We start from the raw sequence: 6,000 nt of genomic DNA, 5'->3' as shown, positions 1-6,000 counted from the left end.
ACAACTTTAAAGTGGATTATTAGTCATTTGAAATATGAAAGCAGTACTTAGATTTTATTTTGGGAGCATTCATTCGGGAACTATTAATTCATAAATGAAACTAAGCATTAAGATTTCCTGGTGAAATATTTTTTGGTTAATTAATAAAATATTTTAAACTTTAATAAATAATATAAATTATACTGTGAACTAGTAAAAGCCGAAGGTTTATAAAAAAGCTGGTAAGTATTACAGCCTACACTAGAATTCTTACACTTTTTGTTGCTAGAATTTACTACTACTACACTAACCAATAAATTTAATTATGGAGGAAGTAGTTTTAGAAAACTTTAAATGTTAAAAGTAAAATTCTAAGTTTATTAATTTTAAATTGTAATATTTAAAGGTTGTTAGTAAATCGTTTAAATACGAGAATAACTTGTTTGGTTTTGTTGTTGTGGATTGGCCGTGTGTCTAGAGGATGTGTCTTAAAATCAAGAGGTCGAGTGTTCAAGTCCGTCATCCGGCAGAACAAATAAATATTTGTTACTTTACCAACGAGGATGCAAAAACTGTTACCAACAAGGATTCGAGTGTCATCCCCTCTTTTATTTAAACAATTTTAGATTTCAATGCTGGAAAATTTATAGTTTTAATAAAAATTTCTGGTGTTGGAAAAAGAAACAAAATAACGACTTAGTTGGTAAGGCTTCAGAAATTTGTAAACAAAATTACAGTGTCGGATTGTAATTACTAAATTTTATAATTTCTTTGTAAAAATTATTTTGAGGTTGTAACTTTAAAGTCACAATTAGAAGCTAATAAAATTGAAAAATTCCGACAACTTTTACAGTTTCTCTACGCAGAAAGAATGGTTCACTTGAACCAAGAAAATATTTTTCTTGCTAATTATTTTCTTGGGCGAAAAAAAAATTTTTTTTTGACACAAGAAATTTCACTTATCCCAACGAAATTAATTCTCTTGCTTCAAGAAATACGTATCTTGATCCAAGACAATTTATTTTAGTCAAGAAAATTTTCTTGTTTTGAGAAAATTCAGCCTCTTGTTCCAAAAAATTTAGTTCTTGATAGAAGTAAATTTTATTGTCTTGAGAAAATTTTTCTCTTGCTCCAAAAAATTAAATATCTCGATAATAAATTTTCATTAATATTTTTATTGACTAACATGTCAAATGGGAAGATTAAATAATGTTGAATTATTTCTTTTCATTCAATATGTATAATTGCGCGCTAAAATAATCTAAAATGGGTATCAAATATTCAAGAGAAAAATTTTCTCACGATGAGAAAATTTTTTTCTCAGCTGAAGTAGGTGGCGCTGCTTCCCTAAAGTATCTAAAAATCTTGATCCAATATAAAAATTTATTGTATCAAGTATTTATGATAATTTGAATTAAGAAAAATGACTTCCACCAAGAATAGAATTTCAAGAAAAATTTTTACTTTGGCCAAGACAACTTCGGTCTTCCTTCGGGCACCCGAAAATTTACTTGAGCAAAGAATTTTATTCTCCAGTCAAGAAATCTTTTTTTCTGTGTACTTTCTTGAACCATAATAAATACTCAGCACGAGTTTGCTTATTCAATTGAATTAAATTTCCTCTAAGATTGTCATCATCCATAACAAAGCATATTTCCATACGCTCACTAAAATTCAGCCAAAAAAAAAGAAATCTACATCAATTTAACACGAGCATAAAATGATTAAAACGCCTCTAAATGTCAAGCGATAATACGGTGAATGTCATTAAATCTGAGCGTGTAAACCCGGCATTAACCCCCAAATATCCGAGATAGTTCGAACGAGGTGATCTGTCATCAGGCCGTTTAATGAAACTCGCCCTCGTAAGTCACTCTCTCTTTCTTCTTAGTTATCCCAGCATCAACACCATCGAGCCTTCGCCAGTCCACAGCAAAGTACACCTACAGCAGAAGCAATACAAGTAAACGGGGCTTAAGACATAAGACATCAAGAAATGAACACCCCGAAATAACGATACCCGTAAGCGGGAGGAGGATGAAGCTAGAAATTTTGGAGATAGAACACTTAATCCAAGCATAGCAATATTAAACCCTCGTGCGGTTACAACAACGTTAACTTTCTCACCCCCTTACAGCGTGTTCACTCTCCACCCTTCAGCCCCTGCACGTTAGTTACCTAACTGAGTTATCCAGTGTTCTCATTCTCTTTCCAGCATCAGGTTACACCAACTTTCCCGTTAATTTAGGTCCATACCTTCTCCAATGTTACCTAGATATTCAACTTAACAATTTTATTTATTTATTTATTCATTTTCTGAATTATTTTACAGAAGGATGGCGAGACTCTGTGTTGGGTGCACCAAGACGCCTTCTTACTACCCTTGGCAGTCTTTCGAGAGACACTTCACCCTTTCCTACCTCGGTAAGAACTTTTTTTTTCACTGAATTTACGCACTCATAAAATTTGTTACAAAGAAAACTTTCATATCGTTAAATTCACATTAAAATTTATGTCAGGAATATAAAAAAAATTTTTTTTTTTTGATCGTTTTAAGATCATTAAAGTGTCCGCGCTTGGTGAGAGTTTCAGAAAATTGATCAAGTAATTGGAAAAGCAGAAACTATCGATGTACTTAGTAGTGTGATGTAAAAATCTTTTGGATGATCCGTTATAAGTCAGAGACAAATGGTCGGAAAAAAAATTTTAAAAAAGGAAATTAAAGCTTAAAAGACGTATTCGAAGGTAAAAAGGACCAAAATTGTGAAAAAAAATTTTTTAACCTTTTTATGAGCTAAAAACGAATTTTTCGAAAAATTGATTTTTCGGTTTTTTAGAAAAATGAGATTCAAAAAAATTTTTTACAAACTTTTAGATCAAAAAGGTTAAAAGTAGACACTTCAAGTTTTAAAGCGAGCTTCAGAAAAATTTTTTGCGACTAATAGTTGCCGAGATATCGCAAGTTGAAGTTAGGCGTAAAATTTTCCGAAAATGAGGGATGAATTATGTAACAAAGAAAACTTTTTCTGCGTAAATTCCACATGAAAATTTAACATAGTATCTTTTTCTGAGCACTTTTAAGCTTGCTCTAGGCTATAATTCTGCTAATAATTCCGGGTTGTTTATCAAGTAATTGAAATGGCAAAAAAAAAAACTTATCATATATACTGACTTTCCTGAAAAAACATTTCCCATCCACCAAAAGTTTATTTAATCGAACAAATATATTTATCCATCTGGTATTTATTTGTTTATTTTTTTATGATATTTGTGAATGGATGTAAAAGCATCAGGGTGCGTAAAAGAGCCGTTTATTTACCGAGCTCCTTTCACAAGTTGGAATACAACTTCACAAGTTTACACTTAATCATCAAAATGGACTTGGATTGGAAATGGCAAACTTTTGCCGTCTGCTTTAGTGGTAGTGATGGTAGTAATACCACACATACATACAACAACAACAACATACAGAGTTAGTAACCCCGCAGTATTCGTTTGCTCTCTACCCCGTGCGTTTAGTTAGCGACACTCTCTTCCCTTTGAAGTCCAATGCCGATGTACGCCGTATCATTTCCTCTATTCAAGTAATGTATATTTATATACTATTCTCGGGTCTTCATTTACAAAAACCTTGATCATGCTTATTAACCAATGGATCCGTAAACGTTCCACGTTTCAAACGCCCTACGCTACCCGACTACGACCCTTTAATTATATTTGTTTCTCATTACCATTACTTTTAGAGTAATACCATTATATATTGATTTTTGCTAACTGAAAGGTCTCAATGTGAGTTTCTGGCGAAAAAAAATTTTTTTGAGCTTGACCAATAAAAGTTTTCTTTGTTCGATATTTTTGACACCCATGAAAATGAGTCAAAAATTTTTTTTTTGTATTTTTACCTTATCGCTTTAAAAATTAATAATTTTTAGAAGTAAGGTAAAAGCCCTCATTATTGACACTATGAGAGTGATTATGAATATTTAAATTTTTTTATCGTGTTTCAAATCAGTATTGTCATTTTTTTTTATAGGACACCTTAATCATTGTTTTTACTTTTATAATTTAAATAATTAACTTTAATAGCAATATATTTAATAATTATTATATCAACTGAAAACCAACAGGTCGAATGTATGTATTATTGACAGCGCAAAAAATTCAAAGAGCCGATTATTGACATACCATTGACCCTATTATTGACAGATCGTTTATTACAGTTAAATTTATATTAACAATAATCATTTTTACTAACTAATGCAAAACTATCAATAATTTTAATTATTTTAAAATTCGTTTAAGACTTAGCTTTTCTATATTTTTTACCAGGTCTTTTTTAGCAATTTTTTCTAGTCTCAAATACTTTGATTCTTATAAAATCACATGACAGTATGTAAACATTAATACGTTGATATGTATGTTGAGGGGGTTAGGTTACCTTACATTATGGCCTATGTCGTTAGTTGACGCAAGTTAATTTTTGGGTCCCCATCATTGACATCCGCTATTTTAAAATTAATTTTAACTCGATAAAGTATAAATAAATATTATATGGTTATTTAGACTATAAATAATCTAAAATAATTTTAAACAATGCAATTACATAAAAAAAACATCGAGAAATCTGGATTTGAAAATAAGGTCTTTCTTAACAATATTGTTAAGAAGTTACAAACGTATAAGCAGTTTCGGCCTACTTGAAAAAATGAAATTTTTTTGCGGTAAATAGTTTATACCTTGGAATTAAATTTTACTATTTTTTAAATTTAAAAATATGTAAAATGGTTATGAAATATCAACAATTGTGATTATTAACAGATTTTAATAATGAAATAATAAAATTAAATAGGGTGTCAATAGTGGGGGCCTGTTTGTATTTAGAACAAATAAAATTATTGATTTTAATTTCAAAAACTAAAATCCAAAAAAAAAATTTTTTTCGACATAAATTCTGAATTTTTTAGCTTGACCACAAAAATTAACCGATTGGAGGATTTTTAAGCGTTTGAAAGTAAAAAAAAAAAAAGCAGAAAATTTCAGAAATGACCTGAAGGTCAATTTTTTAGATTTTTATTAATATAATCTTCAAAAACGATTAAAAAAATTAATTATACATTATTTATTTAAAAATTGTACTGGAAAATTATATCACGTGTTATTATTTAGTCCGAGGGCGTAAGGGCAGATGGCACGTGACTCATTTCAAGCTTTAACATATCAACCCCTAGTTACTTTTATATCAAAATACAAAACCACACACATACATTGTTCCTTCCGAGTCTATCTAGCCCTAATTTTTCTTATATTTATTTCCTTCCATTTTACCTCTCACCTTCATCATCATTATTATTATTAATGATTAATCCAAGTACTTTATCAAATAAAAAAAAAAAAAAAGAACCCCTGACAATAAAAAATACAATAAATAAATTAGTTTATCGCTTATCGCAGGATTGTATCGATTTGTAATGCGTTATTTATTATTTTACGATGAATCGTCAAATAAATCTCTTGATATTTATTTATCATTGCTGTCCTTAGAATAAATAACTATAAATTTAATAAAATAAAATAAGTATTTGATTCTGGGTGTGGTTTACCTGGAATCTAATCAATATCAGCTGACCCCGCGGCCATTTTTATCTATTATTCTCTTCATTATTTTAATTACCGGATTTAAATTTAAAAAAGAAGTTTTTTCAGCTTTTTAGAAACAGCCCCGTTTTTCGTACTTGTGGACTCGGAGATTAAAAATGAATATTATTTTTGAAAAGAGGAGAAAATTTCCTGATAAATGAGTACCCGCATGGATTTTTGAAAAAAAAATAAAATTTTCAAAATTTGAAATTTTTGAAAAATTTGAAATTTTTTATAAAATACATGTGGGTTCTCAAACTCCGCGATTTTTAAAGGAGATTAATAAAAAATAGTTAGATTTCATGTGACATCAACTTTTGACCTCTTGTGAGGTCAAACAACCACAAACGTTTGAAATCAATAGTGTAAAAAATTTAAAAAAGT

At 29.5% G+C, this 6,000-nt stretch overlaps 1 protein-coding gene across 1 annotated transcript in view; it reads left to right on the top strand.

Moving 5' to 3' along the window:
* The first annotated feature begins 2,317 nt into the window (after nucleotides 1-2,317).
* Nucleotides 2,318-6,000, top strand: part of LOC123264461 (choline O-acetyltransferase) — a 58,934-nt gene continuing 55,251 nt past the window's right edge. The window contains exon 1 of the mRNA XM_044727772.1: nucleotides 2,318-2,403. The gene's annotated coding sequence lies outside the window, so the exon portion shown is untranslated. The remainder of the gene's footprint in view (nucleotides 2,404-6,000) is intronic.

This window comes from Cotesia glomerata, linkage group LG4 (assembly GCF_020080835.1).
Source record: "Cotesia glomerata isolate CgM1 linkage group LG4, MPM_Cglom_v2.3, whole genome shotgun sequence".
Taxonomy (NCBI): Eukaryota; Metazoa; Arthropoda; class Insecta; order Hymenoptera; family Braconidae; genus Cotesia; species Cotesia glomerata.
Note: the sequence above shows the minus strand (reverse complement) of the source record. Positions and strands in the feature narration are given on the sequence as shown.